General features: G+C 38.8%; 1 protein-coding gene and 1 pseudogene across 2 annotated transcripts in view; one reads left to right on the top strand and one right to left on the bottom strand.

Moving 5' to 3' along the window:
* CRADD (CASP2 and RIPK1 domain containing adaptor with death domain) overlaps positions 1 to 21,692 on the top strand; it is a 74,810-nt gene that overhangs the window by 12,002 nt on the left and 41,116 nt on the right. The gene's annotated exons all lie outside the window — the stretch shown is intronic.
* The window catches only part of LOC139588635 (uncharacterized), a 38,239-nt pseudogene continuing 37,004 nt past the window's right edge, over positions 20,458 to 21,692 (bottom strand).

Below are 21,692 nucleotides of genomic sequence, written 5' to 3'. Positions count from 1 at the left end.
CTTAATTCCCCTAAGTTTCCTCAGAAATTGTGCATGGATTTCAGCAGAATAATTTGGACCTGTTCTGGGGTAAGGGGATTGAAGATAAAACTATGTCCCTGCCTTGCACCTGAATGGAATAGAATTGATCCTGTAACTAAGAGTCTTGCTGGCATTTATCATTGTGTTTCATTCATCCTAGTTCTCATACATAGCAATGTTAAACAGATCTTTCTTTATGTTGTTTACCTGAGTGCAATTCTGCTTTTCCTGTGCAGAGGGTAGATACACACACTTCACTTGTCTCTTTAAAGTTGTTACATATGTAAGAGATTGTGCAGCTTCCAGTATGACAAAGGGGTCAAATATAGAAGAAGAAATTATTAATACCAATGTCTATTTTTTATTAGAAGGCTGTTACCATGCTTCTGTTGAGATAAGATAAAGTTGTGCAGCTCCTGGCATGGCACTACATTGATCTGATAACCTTGCACAAGACAAAGTCCTGAAAGGAGCTCCTCAGTCTCCAGAAGGCAATAGTCATCTTGCATGCTGTCCATATTCCAATTAGTGGAAGCATGTGCCCTGCTAAAATTTAATTGGAATAACTAATTTTAGAGATCTGGGTTAATATATTTGTATTGTCAGACTCAAGCTGCAAACATTTGTTTGTGTGACTGTATGCTTGTTAGCATGCTCATTGGCCTCAGTGGGATTACTTGCTCCAAGTTTACTTTAATTAGCCACAGGATTGGGCTATAATGTGTGTATAAAGAGTCTGTAGGAGTGAAACCAACTGTGTTTCCACTGAAGGAAGCACAGGGAGTCCAGGGGAATATCACAGGGTTGTATGTGTCTTGTTTGGGTTCTGTTAGCATTTTTCTTTCGTTTTGCAATTTTCCACCTACAGTAGAGTAAAGAATAAACATCAAGTTATTTTAGAGAAAAAGTGTGGTGCCTTTCTATTCAGACTGATATCATGAAGCATTGGAGTGTAACTCTGCTGTTCACTTGAGTGTCGTGTTCTAGCCTGCTGCATGACAAGGTGTTTTCCTCACTAATGATACTGCTGATCAGAGACATTCCTAGTGTGATTAAATGTCCACTCCAGCGTTCATTTTGCCATTGGTATGTGCACCCTTTTACAAAATTCTTGGCATACCAGGCTCTGGTTAAGAGAATTTCTCCCTGGTTTTGTTTGGGTTTTGTTTTGTTTTTTTTTTTTTCCCCACAAAGCCAGATATGAAGGGAACTGTGATTTACTGCCTTGAACTTATGATTTAACAGCTTTGGCTTTCACTACTCAGTACACTTGGTAAAATTCCTCCTGTATCAGAGTATTTTTGTTGTCTGATTAAAAGGGCCTTGTTCTGGGGTTTCCTTCTCTTCTTCTGTATGCACAAATATATTGTTTCTTCCAATTCCAAAGTTCTTTGACAAGTGCTGAAATTACTTAGGGACTTGCAGAAAAATAATCTTGATAACTATAGCAACAGTAATCCCATTACTTTCTCTGTAAGTCTTCTGTGTTTAAATTACCTGTAAGTGTTAGGAAAGGCAGAACTAGCTTCTTGCTTTTGTGTATAGGCCTTTTACTTAGATTGTGTGTATTTGTTAGTGTCTAGCTCTGGTAATAGTGCCCCTCAAGACCAAGTACACTAACTACATCTTGGTTTTTCAACTTCAGCATGCTTTTGTTAAATATGATCAGATATTGGCTAAGTTTTGTCTGTGAATCTTCAGAGCTCCAGGTTGAAGAAATATATAGAATGTCTATGCCTTGATACTGTTTTCATTCCAACTGGTTCCTCCTGGTGGGGTTATGAATTATTTGTGCAATCATCATTCCTAGTACTTCTTGTACTAAATAGTATGCTGCTTACTTAAAATTGCAAACTCTCCCATTTATGTCCATACAGGCAAACACTATTTTTGTGTGTTGTCTTTAACTCGTAGGTTCATTCTGGGACAGTTGTCATGTCAGCAGCATCATCTGGGATACACATATCCACACAAGCCTAGAGCTCTTCAGACTTCATCACTGTCTTGCATTACTGCCTGTGGGTTAATTATGAACTCTTTCCACACGTGGCTGGAAAATCCAGAATATCCAGAAATCCTGCAATTTGGGATCTAATAACTCTAATTAATAAATCCTGGAGCATCAAAGCATGCCTGTTCTTGGTGGGAAGAGGAAGGTAGTAAGAGATTCTGTACTTCCAGGCATTAATTACCCTTCTGATTTGGCACCAGCTAACATTTGTATACCTCTCAGATACGTACCAATAAACAAAATCCTTTTCTCCTGTTCTGTGCTGTAAGTGTAGCTTTTTGCTTTTATTATTGCTCAGTTTCTGTTGACTCTATGAGCTGTTGCCACAACCCTTTTTCTTCCCATAGAGCTCTCACTATTTAGTTACTCACTTCTAATTTAATCTTGTGCATGAAGAAAAGCATTTATATCATCATGTTAAAAATGAAGAGCTACTCTCTGAATGGGTTAGGTCCTGTGCTTATTGAGTAAACTAATACAGGAGCAGGATATAAAATCCTATACCCCTTACATGAATATCCTCTTTACATGAATGCCCCCTTACATGAATTCTTAAGAGCCTCCTTTCCCCTTACCTGATTCCAGTCATGCCTATGCCACAACTTTTGAGCCTTTTCTCCATTCTAGATAGATTTTGCATTCTTGATTTGCTCTTTTCCTGTTCATAACCATTTTATATATAGTCAACATTTTAACATATAGTTGATTTAATTCTGGCATGCAAAGCACATTGGTCATGCGTACCAGAGAAAAGCTTAATGTAATTTCTGTGAGTAAAATGAGTGTCATTGTATTGCATCTTCAATGATCTGAAAGCAGTTATTAATTGGATCTTTCTCTAGGATTGCATGTTCTGCCTTCATAAGGATATTTGGAGTGAGTACATCATTACTTCATGTTCTTTCTTGCCACCTTCTGAGTCCAATGGTATCACAAGGTATAAAAAAAAGTCACTGACACATAGAATATATAAAGTATGAAGAGCTGTCTGCTTTGCCTCACCATGAGGTACTGCTGTGAGTTATTTACATGGTTATTAGGAAAATGACATTGAAATGGGATACTGTGTTTAAGTTTTTGGATATTATTTCTTCCTTGTGGGAAAAATTGTCAATACCAAAATGACCCTGAAGTAACCTTCTACAAAAGTGTTCATCTTTCTTTTGCAGAGGTGACATTCAAGCTTGCTGAGATGATCTTTTATCTCTTCCAGGATATTATATATCAAATGCAAATTCTAATGCACTGTTACAGTTACTGCTTTTTTCTTACATCATTGCAGCTGTGTAGTGATACCCACTGATTCTTGACCACAGTTGATGGGCTTACTCCTCATACTATGCTTTACAGATTTCCTCATCTTGGTTGTAAAGAAAGGGCTTTCTCCAGATGGAATCCTTATCCTTTCCTGTCCTTGTATAAGCAGTATTACAAACTTATCAGTGTTTTTTGCCTTGCCTTGGAGTTGTAGGGATGTATAAGGCTTTGATGATTTTTCCCCATCTGTAGGATCTATTATATTATTTGTAATATTCCTTCCCCTATAGCAGACTTGCAGTTGCTCTGAAAACTTTCTTAACCCATCAGGTCTTAGCTGTAAAAAGATGCCTGAGGTTTTGTTCAGCATTTCTGTGGTATAACCACTGGGATGAGAGACAGTGAAAGGACAGCCATGCTGGGTCTCTTTTGCTTAATACACCTGTGGTGTCAAGGAAACTGTTGTTAACCTTTGCCAGGCTCTGTCAAGCTGAATATGCACAGAGCCATGAGAGGGAAGCTTGACTGGGGGAATCCTAACGGTGTGATAGGACCTCTTTCCACTCCCTTTTACTGTCCTGTCTCCAGACAGAAAAATGGCATCAGATGCCTTGTTTCAAACTCCCCTTTGGCCCTCTGCTCTTACAGTTTTTGAACACCGTGACCCTCAAGCCTCTCTTTTACCTTGATGTTGTATTGCACTAAATAGTTATTTAGTTGTTTGCCCTGGGTGTAGTCATATGCAGTGATTTTCTTGGTTTCTCCACATCCAGCCCTCTGGTGCCTGTCCCAGGTAGGAAATCCAGTCAGGACAGTAGTCTAGGAAAGGATAAGTGGAAAATGAGCATTTAAACCTAGTGTTTTCAGTGACTGCCTTCTTAGGCATAGGTTTTCCTACTCAGTTTGATTTTTTTCATTTGACTGGAGGTAGCTAATAAAAATTCTGTCTTTTAATATCACAGTCATAACTATTTTGATGCAAAGTAATACAACATTTATGTGAACAAAATGCATATGCCATGTCTGGAACACCAAAATTAATTATCTTAGATGTAGAGGCAGAGGACAGTCACTCAAAACAACGTATGATTTAGGATTAAGATATGGGAAATGTGCTATTACAAAGCTTTCCCCAACGACTTCAGATTTATAAAATAAATATTGGCATCTGCAGACAAATGCCAGAGAGCATGTAGCATTTTGACAGAAGTGCAACCAATTCTGCACTTGTTTTTGTCTACAAGTTATGAGGAAGTGATGAAAGGTGTTCTCAGCTTTGAATGGGTCACCCTACTTTGGTAGCTTGAATTTACAATGTATATACATACCTAAGTAGTTTATTTCCTATGGAAAAGGAATATATTTTAGTAACTGAAATTAGGCTGTTCAAGAGAATTGATGCTTCTGGCAGACTATGATCCTCTTACCTTGTGGTGTACTAAGGCTAGCTGGTGACCCTTTGATTATGGGAAGAAAGCTGAAACTGTTGCTATTCCTGGTGTTTTCTAAAGGGGGAAATCTGCATTAAGTGAATGATATTCAGTACTGAAGAGAGGTAAATGGCTTGTCTTTAGAATTGTTTTGCATCACTTACTTTTTTCCCTCTGTACAAGTTGAGTGTTTTGCTTTAGGCAGCACCCTGGTGAACCTAGTCTTGTACTTGAACAAACAATACATAGCAGCTGGAGCTTTTTCCTGGTACAGAAGGTGTGTGTCTGTTACATTTATACTGTAAAATGCACCAGAATTTAATTTCAGGGTAGTTTTCTTCATTACTAAATCCAGAGGAAAAGTTTGACTGTTGTCTGCAGCTGTTTTGTAGAGTTTAAATTAATCTTCAAAGCTCAATAATTGCTGTAGTTTCATTGCAAAGTCTGGAACTTTAAAGGATCTTTCTTGTTTGAAGATAAAGCCAGTCATAACTCTTCTGCAAGTTGAAGATTTGAGTTTTGGGTTGTTTTTATTGCTGTTTTTTTTTTCTGAGCACAAATGAACCATTTCAAAGGAAGATTAAGGAAAAGGTGTTCTTGATATACAACGTTCTTATTTTCTTTTGTACCGTAAGAAATATGAACCACAGGTCGAAAATACCTGTTCATCAAAGTTTTTTTGGTAAATAAACACACTTCTATGAATTAGGCAAGGCTGTCTTTTTGTTGCCCCTTTGTTTTTCCACAATATATTGTTCTGCTTTTGTTCTTACTATGGAGGAAAAGGTAAATTGTAATCTGTAAAGGAATATAGTGAAGGACCTTTGGATGGTGACATGAAAAATCTTTTAATTTGCTAATAATTTATTTAAATTGTTGTAAAGAATCTTGCCTAGTGAGTAGAAGTCACTGCAGCATCTGCTGGCTTTTATTATGTATATCTTAAAATGAAGGTGCTAGTTTGCAGGTCTGCTCTGTGGCCTGGCCAAAGGAACATATATGGGAAATCTGAACTTTAGACCAGTTAGTGTTAGGTAACATCTCAGAGTTGAAATGTCTCACATTCCCATCAAGCACTGGGATTAGAGAAGGAGCTCTTGTTAAAGGAACATAGCTGTCAGGCATCTTAAATATGATGTATTTTTTTGTCAGGTACATAAATATAAACCTTGAAAGCTTTGATCTAGAGAAAGTTCTTTATTGTTAGGCTTTGAAGCTTTTACTGTAGTTTGTGTTTAAAACTCATAAATGAAAATACAGCTGACTGCTGTAATACTGAAGATCCTTGGGACCCAGGGGCCCTGAAGCATGATGTTTCAGAGGATGTGCTTTCCAAAGATTTGAATTTTTCTTGCAAAGCACCTTTGGCTGCTGGAGAAGAGTTTTAACACCGGCATGAACCCAGGTATTCATAACTTACCACAGAATCTTTGCTAACTGCAGCACAGGTTTTTAAAGCTTTCAGAAGATTGTGATCAACACCTTGTATTGCATTTGGAAAAGAGGAAACTAGTGTGACATACACATGTCACGTGTCATTCTGCTGAGCTCATGGTTTCAGTAGCTGCTTAAACCTCCACTTTCTTTACTCAACTTATTTTGATTTGTCTGTATGATATTGCACGTTAGCTAAAGTTTGTCTTTCCCCCTTCCTCTGGGACTGAGATAAGATTTGCAGCTGGTAACGTCTGGTTGTCATGTTCTGTCTTGAATTGGCTACTAAAACTGACAGTGCATAATTGACTTTTCAGGAATTTTTGCTCTTTTAAAGGGTTTCAGTTTGCTCTGTCAACAAGCATCATTGCTGCTTTATGCTATTTTTTCAGAATTTCTGATCCAACTGATTTATGACAGATGAATTTTCCAAACTAATCTGTAGTTTGTGTGGATCTTAATCTTCATCCAGGACACAGTTACTATCCATAAAAATTATTTGAAAAAGGAATTTCTGCTTTTAAGTCAACAGCAAAAAATTATGTAAAAAAGCTCATTGTTTGCTCTGTTCCCACGGGTGGGGGAGATGGGTTGCAGTCACACATGCCATCTCATTGTTCTCCTCCTAAAAATATTACCAAAGAAAATGGGGTTTAAATGATTGTTCACATGACAGTTATGCCTGCACAGAGAGATTTAAATGGGGAACTCTGGTCTCGATCTCGACCATGACTAAGTTTTGTCTGGGTGCCAAACCAGGATCCCAAAAATCTGCTCTCTGCTGAGGCCATGCATAAGACCATTTGCCTTTCTGCCTGGCATGGTCTGGAGGGGTGTTTGGGGCATGCTGCAAGCATGGCACAGGGAGCAATGCATGGTTTAGTTTCTAACTCTTGAGGGGTTAACATTTTCAAGTCTCCTCTGCCTTTTCTCTTGGTGGAGAATGTAGGGCTCTTACTTCACAAAAACCAGGGACAGCCAAGGTGTTTGGTAAAATGATGCCAGGAGCTGGGCATTTAGGCAGAGCAACCAGAAGTGTTGTTCCTGTGGAGAAAGAGCTGCTGGTGTTGGGTCAGTAGCAAAGGGGAGGGTGGGATGTGGACAACACTTTCTGGAGCCTGTTAGCTCCCTCTTCAGACTGCAGTCTTGCTGCCCCAATTCATTCATCCCTTCCTTGACATGCAGATCTCCATTTGTTTGTGGTAAATGAGCAAGATTTGTGTTCTTTAAAGGATCTGGTAGCTCTGTACATTCCTACTTCTTGGCTCTCTCACCCAGGCTTAACTGTACCTTTTACATCCTGTCTTGCAGGTCACAAGCCATCTCCCGACATGCTGTTGTTGAGTTGTCTCTGAACCCTCTTTGTGGTCTCATCTACATTTTGATTTATGTTTTAGCTTGATCCAGTGCATTTACCCAAGTGCCATAAATCTCACACTTGTAAAGACTGATTGTCACAGTCTGAGGACACTACAACTCCCTTCTCCTTTAAGACTGATGAATTTAGTCCCTGCCCTTATATCACTGTATATGGTCTCTCCAAAGATTTCCTCCTCAAGCATCAAAAAACTACCCGAAGAGCCTTTTGATTACACTTTCAGTAAATGGCATTTTCAAACCACTCCCATATGTGCCATCCATCCAAATATCAAGCTGGTTAGTGTAAAGCTTCTTGAGAAACATGAAAGAATCCCTGGATTACTGAGTTATGAATAAAACTTCACTCATGAAAAATTCCTTCCCTGCCTTCTTAGGGCTAACAGTTGCATTTTAACTGTGGCTCTTAAGAAACCTTGTTTTAGTATTTAAAACAAAAAAGAAAAGAGGAAAAAGAAGAAGAAAAATCACTTTGTGTGTTGGTGTCCCCTTGGTATCAGTTTGAAGCTGTGTTGGTGCAGGACATAACTCAGCAGAGCATTAACTGGGTGGGAGGTTGTTTCCTTTAATCATTTACATTTGCTGCCTTTTCACTCTCACTATATATTCCCTTTGTAATGGATTTAAAGATCGCTCTACGTAGCATGCCAAGGTGTTGAAACAAATCCCTCAGCCTATTGTACCAGTGACTCCTGTATATTTCTAACCTCTATTTATAGCTCTGATTTTCTGTATCCTGCAGATGTCTGACTAGGGCATGCATCTGAGCCTTGCTGTCTCCATTCATTTCTGTTATCCTTTCAAGTACTGTGCAGCTCCTTTTCACTTCTAACCTTACTGAGTCATCATGGAGAGCTGTGTTCTGTGTCTATGGGAGTGTGTACATATATATATGTGTGTGTGTGTTTTTATACAAACACATGTATATAGAGAGTATATGTACTGTAAGTAAAGAAGTGGTTACTGTTGGCCACAGTGTGCCTGCATTTTTCTTGAACTGGTGTGCTCATAATGCCCAGGGCTTTTAAATTACCCACTTTTCTCTGAGGATTATCAGCAGTCCCATTTTAGGTGAGTGCTCTGATTGAGCCTGAATGCATTTATTTGGCTGTTGTTTGCTTGGTCACAATGCTCCTGTCTTGAAATAATTTTCCCTTCACACCAAACTGTAAATTTTGTCTGTGTGCTGTGTTTTTTTTTTTTTTGTGTGTTGAGATTCACTGAATGGTGCCTAAACCAGGAAAGCAGAATGATTTGGGAATTTTACTCCCAGTTCTAACACTGATTTAAAGCATTGCTTTGGGCAAGTTACTGCTGGTTTGCTTTCTCTTACATTCACTGGAGGCAATGATATTCATTTATGCATCTCGTGGAGCTGCTTAGCTGGGCTATGAATGCACAGGGTGGATGGACCCACAGGGACCCATGGTAGCTAGCTAGAGTGGCTGTTATGGAGTGCTTCTTAATCACTTTCCATATATTTTATTGTCCCCCTCCCAGACCAGATGGATTTGAAAGTTATAGTTCTGAGAAACTGGATTTCTTTGCTCATGCTATATGGCTTTTTTTTTTCTTCTTTCTTTCTTTTTTTTTTTTTTTTTTCATCAGTATCTAATTTAATAAAAGATTCAATCAGCTGGTATATGTACTTAGAAAAGTGGAATAAGGCAGAGGCTTCCAGAGATGCCAGGTAAACGAGCCAGCTTTAGGAGAGAGAAAGAATGAGACAGCTGTAAAATAAGATATCTTAGCAGTTAACATACAGCTACCATCATAGACAAATAGTCTGCTCTATTTCTTCGTCATGCTAGAATGTGATGGTGTTTCAGACCCCACTACTTCTTTACTTCAACTGAGGATTAATGCTTTATGACAGGTGACAGGTTTGATGACATTTGTTTTACTCAGATTAAGGAAAAAAAATTAAATCCACCTGCTTCTCCTTTTATTGGGGGACTGCAAAGGGTTAAGGACTTTGAATGCAGACATATATGGTGCTGTATTGATATTATGTACTTTGTAATAGAAAACAGAACTTTCCAGGTCAAATATCAATAACGTTCTATAAGCCTTTCTAGGAAAATATAATTAAAACCATTCAAAGCTGTTTCCCATAACTGAATTTACTGTGTTTTATTGATTTCAGTCCCACATCTACAATGGGATATTATTATTGATTTTGAGCTCTGCCTTTTTAAAAAATAAAGAAAACACAAAATCAGGTGGTAGTATTCCTTTTATTAGAAATCTTGTCCTCCTTTCTCCTCCTCCTTTCTCTTCATTATCATATTGAATTGTTTGAACAAGAAAATGGTGGGGTAGGTCTTCAGCTGGTTTAAATTGTCATAGTCCCACTGAAAGCAGCTAAACAAGTGGGCCATCAACTGAGAATCTGTCTACGTTCTGCATTTAAGCCTTTTTTTCCTTTGCACCCAAGACCATCAGTTACAGCACTATCTCTGGCTTTATTGCCAAGCTTTATTGACTTGTTTCATATTCTATACTGTGAGTAGGATTTAGACTAGGAAGCCACTAAATTGCTTAAATATTTCAGACAGAATGAATTTGCTTTTCTAATTCGGTCACTCCCTGTTCTTAAAGCAAATATTTTGTCAGATCATCCACATTTAATTCAGGAGTATATTCCTCCAAGCATATTATTTGCAAAATAAATATATTTTGTATATTTGTTAAGTTTTAAAAATCTATTAGTTAGCACAGCCTCTTTATAAAAAGAAAAGCATAATAGTCTAAAAATTTGAATGTTTATATAAAACAGCTAATACTGTACCATATTCACTAATCATATTTATTTCAAAGACTTTTACCAAATATTTAGTATGTCTGTGTTTTTACATAAATCTGTCAGTAGAATATTTTTTAGCTATAAATATTAAAAATATGGAACTGTTTCTGCAAATATTACAAAAGCCTAAGAAAAATGCTTTCTGAGAATAGTTTTATTGTTGTTGGTTGTGGGTAGCTTGGCACTTAGGTTAATCACAAAATATCTGATCAATATTTAAGATTTTTTAAGAAATCAGACATATGCAATGTCTAAAATAGATTTGTGTGCACATCTACCCACATAGATATCTATATAAAGAAGTGGGTGTAGAAACTTACAAAGAGTTTAAAATAATTAATTTCCATATAGTTCAATATGCTTGTGTAATATTGGTCTGATTTTCCTGAAATCCAAAGTTCCCAGAAGTTTATAGGGATTGCATTCTAGAAGAGAGGGAAGAATTCAGACAGTTTCCTTTCTATTTGAATTGCGACTCAGAGTACCTAGATTTAACATTAACTTCCTTTAAAAACATTCAGACATGGATATTTATTGGTTGTGACAGCCTGGCATATTTTTAGTCCATTAATGGCTTTTTCTAATGCAGCTGGGACTTAGTTGTTATAATAAGGAGCACCCCTCATGTCCCAAGGCAGACAGTGGCAGCACTTAGAAATATCTGATGGTCAGTGGTGAATGTATTCTGAAGGAGATGAAGTAAAAGAAAATAAGTCTGAAAGTGTTAAGAGCTGAACAGGCATACTGTGTATTGAACAACAAAAATTAATTTTTTTTTCTCCTTCAGCAAGTACTTAGTTACTTTATAATAAACTTTATATATACATGTGCAGCTGGGAGACAGAAAGACTTCTGTATGAACCATAATTATTCCTTCTGCTCTCAAAAATTACTATAATTCTGTGAGTTTTAAAATTACATTCAAAAGATAATGTGAGCTATTGTCCTTGTTGCTGTTTGATTTGAATACTCAAATAGGAATTCATTTTGGTGAATAGTATCTTAATTTATTTTTCAGGTCATTTTAAGTCACCTGCAAATTGCAGGCAAGTCTGAGCAATAATTTTTGTATTTAATCTTTTGAAAAAGATCATAGTATTTCAGTTGAAAATGCAGAAACTTTTTCACTTGAATTATTTAATATTGTAATAACTGTGTGTTTGGTTGTCTATGTTTTCTGCTCATGATATTAGAAACTACATTAGTATGTAAGAACCAGAATAAATAATTTAAAAATCTGTAGAGTTCTTGCATCATTTTCCTTAGTTAGTCCATGTCATTTATATTTTCTTCCTGTCTAGCTTAAAAATGGCTCGGCAGTTTGATTTTACATTGATGCATGTCCTTTTTTAAAAAAAGGTAGTGGTGGTAGAGTATTTGTCAAGAGGAATGTATAAGATTTTTGTGGACTGTCCTGTTGTTCTCTTACCTTTAAATAAAACTGCTTATAAACACTCCAGACTGGGCAGTGGATATAGATTTTCAGTCACATAGTCCCTCTTTTTCAAATCTGTGCTGTCCTGTGCCATCTCAAGAAGGATTAATGTTTATGGGCATTATGGTATCATTTAATGTCCTTCATTAAAAGCTCACTGTTTTAGCTTACAGGTGGCATCAGGAAGATGAAGCCAAACAGACGCATATTATTAAGAGACAACAGGAAAAACAATCTGATCCTGACCTGCATCACTTGTTTTCACTGCAGCTTCCCTTTGTCCCCCATTTTTCACAAAGCCCATGGATACTTAGAAAAAGACATAACTAAATCAAATTTTTACACACATATGTAAATTTGGCAAAGTCAATTACTTGCCTAGGCCTGCCACTTTTATATTTTTAGCTCTGATCATGCTTGCCATGTGAGAAGCATCACTGCAGTATGCAGAGAAATTGTAATTGCAGTAACATATGCAATGGAATATTTTTTCCAGCTTAAATTGATTATCCTCTTTATCTTTAGAATTATTGTGAAATGCTACGATTTTATTATCAGGCCTCTTGAGGTAGTTATTGTGTAATACTTCTATGAGTTCAGAAACCAGACTTTACTGTATAAGAGCGGTTAACGCATATGGATACACCCCCAAAGTTTCCAGTAACAATTACATTCCAAGAAAGGTGCTAAATATATTGCTACCAAGAATCTCCTGGATTTTTCCTCCCTCAATCTTTGATGTCATTTTGGAGAGCCAAGAATTTTCACTTCACCTACTTAAAACTTTTAAACGTGAAATAAAAATTCGCTTTAGATTTTTATCCTATCCAGGAAGCCTGATCCCGTAGCTATCACCTGGCAGAAATTCCCACTGTGTTAAATGCGAGTCTTCCTTGTCAGGACTGCAGGCACAGGGCTGCAGTTACAGTCAGCCGTTTGTGGAGAAATTATTCCGAGTCCACACGAGGCTGCTGATGTTGTTATTCTAGCTGAAAACTTCACTACAAAGGCACAAACCCTTGAAAATAAAATTTGCAAGATCCCTTGTTCACATTTTATAATTCAGAGATGTAAACTGGTTGGTAGTATTAGGATTACTGTTTGTTTTAATTTAGAGATATGTTAACCTTCTAAGGTTGGGGATTTTGTTGGGAAACAAGTTCTTAACGTCATTTTTTTATATGCCCAAAGCAAAAGCTGTAAATGGATTTAAAATCGTAACATACTTCTCTAGATCAGCATTATACTTACTACACGGTTTCTACCCACATTACTTTACAAAGTGAGAGCAGATGATAATTGGGGTAGTTTGCAGGCAATAACAACCTGCATTTTCTCACAGGAGCCTTACTAACAGTGTGACATAAGGAAGGTAAAAGCAAATTGAATTAGAAAAACAGCAAACATTGTGTTTTATAACCCAAAATAAAATTCTTCAGCAGCAACTAGTCCTGTAATGTAATCCAATCTGTTTTAATACTGAGATTTTTCCAAGAAAGCAGGAAACAGTAAAGGGTAAGGCTTTCAAACCTCTGCTGTTTCGTTTACAGATCCCTTGTGTTAATTTAATGCTTCTAGGGAACTGGGGCTCTTTCTTTTTTCTCAGAATCCCTTCTCTAGGAAATACTGAGTGGTGTGGTGCTGAGAAACAGTCATGGTTTACAACAGATAAGCCAAAGGACCTGGCTTCAAATTCCACACTTCTCTGAGAAAACAAAACACTCCAATGCGTGCTTCCCTCTAAAACGGACGATTTCTTGCTAACAGGCTACAGAAAATTTACCTTAGAAGGACCTTAGCAGACAACTTGCTGGGCCTTGACATTTTTCCCCTTCTCCTATGCCTCCAGTGCATGCACTAGCATCTAGCAGTTCTGTGCAGTCAGGCTTTTTAAGCATAAAAGATAAATATTTACAGCTATTACTTTTGGAGCATTACCCTGAAAGTTTTACTGGCACAAAATTCACAGTCCTGCTGGTGTGACTCTGCCAACTGCAACCCAGCAGATGCAGCATTCCCTTCCCACACCCTGCCAGTGCATTTTCCCCATGCTTAAAACACCCCCTTTCTTTCCCCAAACCAGATACCCACCTGGATAAGTGGATTTTGAAGCTAAAACTGCTTTTGTCTGGAAAAGCCAGAATGAGTTGCTTGCAAAAGCCCAGCCTGGCTGATGTCAGCCGTGTGCGTTAGCAGCCCAGCTGCTGCAGCTTTCGGAGATGCCTGGGCAATGCGTGTTTTGGCCTCTCGCCGTTTCTTTCCCTTATTTTGCTGGTTCAAAAGAAGGGCTCACAGCATGATTTCTGAAATTACAACAACCCTGGCTTCTGGGGTTTCACTGTTAGTGAGGTTTGGGGTGTGAGTTAGGAGGTTTGAGTGAGGCTGTGGGGTGCCCCATGGAGGGTGTCAGTAAGCAGCCCCCACTGCCATACCCACCTGTGCTTGGGGAAGAGCAGCTGCCACGAGCAAGCAGGAGGAGACATCTGGAAAGGGACCATCACTAGGGACATGTCTGTAGGACTACTCCTGGTCCTCAGAAGGGCAGGAAGAGCAAGATGTGGGGAGAAGGAATAAGGGAGGTACAGCAGAAAGAAGTAGCTGCCTCCCCCAGCTGCCTGTGCTGCTTGTCCTCCAGCAGACTGAGGGTGATGGAAAACAAGGGAAATTGAGGCTAGGAAGGGGGAGAAGTTAATCTCCTCCTCCCCCCACCCCCCACTAATATCTGAATCAGTAGAATTTTGAGTTAATTGGCAGTGAAATGAATTATGTAAAATTCCTAGCATTGAGACTGTTTTGCTTGCCAAGAGGAAGAGCAAAGCAAAGATTAACAGGATGCTTTATAACCAGGAGGGTCTTCTGTCTTTTTGTCTGTAGTTTGCCTGGCATGGCATGAGATTCTCAGGAATTTTGTTCTTGTGGTACAGAATGCCCTGATAGACAAATACTTTTCCTATGGTCATTGATTTTTTTCGTTACTATGAAAAGGCAGAGAGAATATTCAAGGCTGAGCTGTATCTTCTCCCAGGCCCAGGATAGGCCAAAAGGATCTCAGATTGACATGGTGGGAGCAGACTGAAGGGAAGAACATTGCCCTTTATCATAGATTCTTGGTGCCAGTCCTACTGTTGGTGCCATACAGCTTAGGAAAGGACATTTAGCAAGCAGTTGTAGGTGTGCCAGCAAGAATCCTATTGCAAGCCAGGGCAGGTGCAGCTTCCCCGAAGTCATGTTCATGGTTTAGGCTTATGGCTGTGAAATGAAATGATAGTTCATGGGATTAGCACCAGAGTGCTAATCCCATGATGTTGTGGCACTCCAGAGATTTCCCAAAATCAAGGAAATATTTTGAGAATCTTCTTCAGGTTACCCCCATATAAGCAGAGGGAGAGAAGTCTCAATGCTGCAGTAGATAAAACACTGCCCTGATTTTCTTCCTAAACCTTTCCTGAGTTTTGATGTAGGAGGGAGAGCTCTGCATCCTTTTCATCAGCAGGTTCAGTTTACGCTTGCAATCTTCATTATGTGAGCTAATATTGAGGACCACCAGAAGAGAAAAAAAACCCAAGGAAATTCCAGTCTTAGGGGGTAAAACATGCTGAATACTGTACTGATGCAATTTGTAGCAGTTTTAGAGCTTAAATTTCCTATGGCAAAAGAGCTTGAATCCTGCAAAGAATTCTTGATAATGTAAAAATATCACCCCTACCAATTATGGAAACAAACTTTGAAAAACAAATTAGCTAGTCAAAAATTTGTAAGATAAACTTCCTCTTCCCCCTCTGCTATTTCCAGATTTTTATATTGTTTTGTCATTTTGTTTGTAAACCCCTCAGGGTTGGCAGTAGTTTATGAAGTTATCACTGATTTCTACTAAACCATGTGTTGACTCTTGGAAAAAGCATATTTTTTGTGTGTGCGAACAGACTTTGAGAAAATACGAACATAAAAATCATAGAATAACCATTGGGCTGGAAGGGACCTTAAAGATCACCTCATTCCAACCCTCCTGCCATGGGGGCTCGTGGGATACCTTTCACTAGACCAAGTTGTTCAGAGCACCATACAATCTGGCCTTGAACACTTCCAGGGATGGGGCATCCACAGCTTTTCTGGGCAACTGGTTCCAGTGCCTCACTACCCTCTGAGGAAAGAATTTCTTCCTAATAAATAAATGTTAGGAAGAGTGTTTGCATGCAAACATCTTCTTAAATCTAAATCTGCCCTCTTCCAGTGTAAAGCCTTTCCCCCTTGTTCTGTCACTATGTGCCCTAGTCAAAAGTCCCTCTCCAGCTCTCTTGTAGCCCCTTAAGGTACTGGAAGGTGCTATAAGGTCTCCAGCAAGCCTTCTTTTCTGCAGACTGAACAGTCCCAACTCTCTCAGTCTGTCTTCATACAATTCCAGCCCTGTGGTGATCTTCATGGCTCTTCTGAGGACTCATTCCAGGAGGTCTAAGGATGGTCACATGAAGGCAGACTATCTGTCTCGGCAACTTGTTTCCAGTTAGGATTGTAGCCCAATGGCTGAGGGAAAGCTGCTAGAAGACCTGTCCATAGCAGTAGGTATCTGCCATGCTTTTCCTGGAGGCTGGAACTCAGAAGCTTCATGAGCTGCAGTTTGTATCTTGGTGTTGCATGGCCTTTCATGATTTTTCCCCTCCCTTAATTTGAGAACATGCTTGTTGGAATCTGGTGCCTGGAGATTGTGATAGATTTAACTTTTGATCTGCTTTCCCATTGAGTTGCATTTGATGCACTTCTGTTCCCCAAACATGGTTGACTTAAAGGAGAGAGATTGGTACACTCTCACCAAGGATGCTGCCTGTGGTGGCCATGTAATAAAACCATCAGCCTTCAAAGGCAAATTCCAGTTGTATAAAGAGCTGTATGCAGGAAGACGCTTTCTCTTTAGTCTTCATCTCCTCTTCATTCCTCAGCATTCTTCCTAGGTTCAGGAGACCTAAGAGAACTTCTTTTGCTTTTAGGATTGGACTTGTAAAGTTAGGAATGCTTCTGATGAAGAATAATGGCACATGACTACCTGAAGCTGTCAGTTTGGTGTTATTTACATAAAGCCTTGCGCAAAGACCTGAAGCATTTCCCTTGGCCTGTGTGCAATGCATGACAAACCACCTTCATATGCAAAAAGGCAGTGTCTATCTGTCTGTCTCCCTTGTATAAAACAGTCCCCAGCAGTGTTACCGTGAGTGGCTGCTTTCTGATTTGCACACTGTAAGCATTGTTTGTTCCTTTTTGTTTCTGCACGGGATTAATCTGCACCGTTCACGTAGCCATTGAGCAGTAACCTGAAACAGTGTGTGCCCTGAGTAAGCGTTGTGTAACATGGGCAGTCTTCCAGATCTATCCAAAGAGCTGCTTCATCTCTTCATTGGATTTTTTGGCAGAAGGAAGATAATAAAACTCTGCTCTCTGCATACCAGATAGGTACAATCTGTCTTGCATCTTGTTAAGTAGGGCTTATTAATGCATAGCTGCTGGGATTTTTAAATGAAGATGAAAGTTTGTAGGTGTTCAATTCATAAGAGGTAGAATGGGTTTCCTTATACGTTGTAGAAATAATAATAAGCAAGAGAATTATGAAATTCCATGGCAAAATATGGACTAAAACAAGTCAACCTTTATGCAAATGTGAATTTGCAAGGATTACCTTGTTTTTTCATGTAAACTTCTTCAGACATGCAGCAAGGTTTTCTGCTTACACTGAAATCCTTGGGGTTCGTCCCATTTTCTTTTGTTATGTTGGTGGGAGATACTGAAGTTGTCTAAAACAAGCATTCAAAGAGACATCTTAAAATATAGAGTATATTCTATGAAAATATATTAAAGATGTAGGTAATGTTTGTTTAATTTTTTACTTAAATCTAAAGAGTGTGACTGATCTGGACCTTTGAATGTGAAGACTGGAGTTATTAATATGAGAGTTTTGTGACTGACAGTGTGAGGAGTGGTTATAGTTGCACTGTCTTCCATTTACTTATTATTCATTTACAAGCCAGAGCTTTGATATTTCAGGTTGATATAGAAAGGTTGATTTCTGTCATGGTTGGATTCCAAGCTGTAGTATGATTTTACTTGTAAAAGCACTGCTCAGTCTGTTGCTAGAAGCCAGCACAGTGGGAATAAACCAGCAGAGCCAAAGTCATCCTGCATGATCGATTTGCTGGTCACAGTAACATGAGAAATGTAATATGAGAACCAGCCCTGGTGTTCTCAAAGTCACCATCTCCAGGTGTGGAGACCTTGATATATATCGGGCAAGGGAAAAGAAGATAATTATTTTACTTTTACAGCTAGCAAATTAAGCAGTAGAATGAATGGCTTCCCTAAAGTTTATGTCAGGTTCAGGAACTGAACTGTTAACTCCCAGTCCACTGTCCAAACCACAGATGGTTTTTCCTATCATCAATTTTACCAAAATACATAACTCCAGAATACATGAATTTTGGGCTGTTGCAATAATCCTCATTTTTATAGTTATCACTGTTCCTAATGAATTTGCTGCAACTTATTTTAATGGGCTTTCGGTATGCTGGCTAGGATTCCAGGACACTTGTTGTTTGTACTTCATAAAAACACCATGTTGTCTTTCAGCAGAAAGGTTTTTCTTTTAACAATCCTTTTAAGTGCATTTCATGAAATAACAAAGACAGCCATTAAAACACAGCATTGAATAGCTTCTGCCAAGTCTCAGTGAACATTTTTTTAAATTTAAATTAGGAATGGAAAACATTTCCTGATCCTAGCATTTGTTCTCTCACTATTCCAGGCAACCTCCTCCTGCTATGCCATTTGCAAAGTGATCAAAATCCTGTTAAGTTCTTTGTCTTCACTGCTGTCATTAAAATTATGTTCCAAAACCTCTGTGCAGTCAGGCTAGAAGCTCTCTTCTAATTTCAGACTGAATTTAATTGTGGCCTGTTTATATCCACTTGTTCTTAACTTAGCACTGTTGTTTGGCTCAAATAGCTCTTTTACTGCCTTCGCAAAATATTTATGGAAACAAACCTTGTAACTCTCTTAGAAGTCTACCTCTTCCAAGGTTAACCAAGGTTCCTCTTCTTGTCTAGGCAAAGCTTATCTGTTCTTTTGACCACCCTGGTAAGCTTGCTCTGCACCTTTGCTCAGTGGTTGAGCTGAGCTCTTGACTTGTTCAGCAAGAGCACTGCAGTGACCTTTGTCTAGCAGAAGCACATCTGATCCACTTCAGCAGTGGCATTGTCTTTTATGATTATATCAGGGTGATATAATGTCATGTAATATATATATATATATATATAATTTTGTCTGTGCAATTTTATGAGTTTCTCTTTGATATTTCCAGCTTATGAGTTTCCAGTTTATAGCATAAATTTGGCTTTCAGTCCTTCTGTTCTTGGTCTTGCTTTTTCAGTTGTAGTTCTGTAGCAATGCCTCCAGACCTCAGATAGTTCTTCCCATCTGATACCTCTGCAGGCCAGGTGAATATTTAATAAACTATTTCATTTTAGTTTATCAAAATTGCCCCTTTGAAGTCCTGAACTTCTATTACAAGGATTTTGATTATCCCTCTGTTTAGTGTAAAAAAAAAAAAAAAAACCCAGATAATGGTCTCACAACTCATTATTTTCTTAATCCAATTGTTCTACAGAAAACTTTGCTACCCCCAAAATCAACCTTAAGAAAACCCACCATCCTACTTGTTTAAATGTTTTTAATGAAGAACATAGAATCTCACATCCAGAGATAACTGGGCCTCTGCTGCTACTAGATCCATTTGATTTGTTATTTCTAGCTTATCATTTAAAATCTCGTTTTCTACTATGAATTGTGTCTTTTAAGTGTCAGGTAAAAATTTCCTTGGGGGAAAAGAGGAAGAGATATATTTCAAAGGAACTGAGAATCTACTGCACAGTGTCTTCCTTCTAAAAGGATTTTGTATTATTTATGCTATTCCTTCTCATCTCATTGCCATTATTCATGTTCAGTTCTTGTCCACCATTTTTTACTTTTTTTTTCAGCTTTCCCAAACATAGTCGTGCTCCCATTCTGATTGCATTTTCTGTTATTCCTGCAATATATTGCTTCACATTTAGGATCAGCAATTGAAATTCCATTTTTTCTTCTCTGCTCTATGACCTAAGTATTGGTACACAATCATTTCACTTGTTTCTCACTAACCACATCCATTTCCCGTACTGGATTAGGCATAATCCTATGTTTCCTCTCAATTACTGCACTCTATAATATTGAATCTGCTCTCTATAGTATCGAATCTGTTTTCTTTCTCATTTTTTTTACTCACTAACATTCCTTTGCCCACTGCCATATCTTTTAAGAGCAGTATTGTTCAAAAACCTAACTCCAAATTCCATATCCATTTGATATGCCATTCTCTGTTTGCAGATCCAGTTAGATGACAGGTTTTCAGCTGTTAAGGACAGCCTCCCATCATGTGTACCTCCTTCCTTAGGTACAAATCCTTTGTCTTCCTTCTTTTCTACTGTCAGTGGAGCATCCTGCTTGCTCATGTTCCTTCTTTTTTCCCTTTTACCATTTTCCTCATGTTCCCCTTTCCCTCTGCTGCTCATTCTTTGCCTACATGATCACCTTTATTTAGGAGATTTTTCATACAATCATGGAATCATTTAGGTTAGGAAAGACCCTTAAGATCACCAAGTCCAACCATTAACCCACTACCATCATGTTCACCACTAAACCATGTCCCTAAGCACCACATCTACATGTTTTTTGAGTACTTCCTGGGGTGCTGATTCCACCTTTTCCCTGGGTAGCCTGTTCTGATGCTTGCCCACTCTTTCAGTGAAGAAATTTTTCCTAATATCCAATCCAAACCTCCGCTGGTGCAACATGAGGCTGTTTTGTCTTGTTCTTGTTACTTGGGAGAAGAGACCAACTCACACCTGTCTGCAACCTCCTTCAGGCAGTTGTAGAGAGTGATAAGTTCCCCTCTAAGCCCATTTTGCTCTGGGCTAAATAACCTCAGTTCCCTTAGCTGTTCCTCATAGGGCTTGTGACCTTTAACCTTCACTGCCCTTCTCTGGATGCTCCAGTGCCTCAATGTCTGTCCTACAGTGAGGGGCTCAGAACTGGATACAGTACTTGAGGTGTGATCTCACAAGTACTGAGTACAGAGGGACAATCACTGCCCTGCTCCTCCTGGCCACACTGTTGCTGACACAGGCTAGGATGCCCTTGGCTTTCTTGGCCACCAAGACACATGTTGGCTCGTGTTCAGCTGCTGTTGGCCAGCGCAGTCAGGTCCTTTCCTTCTGAGCAGTTTCCCAGCGACTCTTCCCCCAGCCTGTAGTGCTGGATGGGGTTGTTGTGACCCAAGTGCAGCCTTGGTCTATTGATCCAGCCTGTCCAGATCCCTCTGCAGAGCCTTCCTGCCCTCCAGCAGATCAATACTCCTGTCTAACTTGGTGTTATTTGCAAACTTACTGAGGGTGCACTGTCCAGGTTAAGTTCTAGGTGGGCTTTGACACTTGTAGGTTTCTCCCTGCATAACCACACAGCATCCTTGTAATCCTCCTTAGTTGCTTCCCCCTTCTTCCAAAGGTCATAAACTCTCCTTTTTTTTCCTGAGTTCCAGCCAAAACTCTTATTCAGCCTGGCCAGTCTTCTTCCATGCCAGCCAGTTGCTGAATTGCTTACTAGAAAGATTTAACACTGGGCAGTTGCACACAGCATAGTAAAAGTTGATAAATTTAATATTGTTTGCCATTGTATTGAAAGAACACCTGACTACAGTGCATACCAAAAACCCCCAGCATAGCAGCACTGCAGGAAAGCATTTTAATATTTGACTGCGTGTATTAACAAGCTGCAATTTCTAAGAATATGTTCCTGAAAAATGAAGATACTTCTGTAAATTGACTTTTACTGTCTGAAGCCTTCAAAAAG

This window comes from Agelaius tricolor, unplaced genomic scaffold (genome assembly GCF_023055355.1).
Source record: "Agelaius tricolor isolate 1412-34295 unplaced genomic scaffold, bAgeTri1.0.p SCAF_3, whole genome shotgun sequence".
NCBI lineage: Eukaryota > Metazoa > Chordata > Aves > Passeriformes > Icteridae > Agelaius > Agelaius tricolor.
The sequence above is the reverse complement of the archived record's forward strand: the minus strand, read 5'-3'. Positions and strand labels throughout refer to the sequence as shown.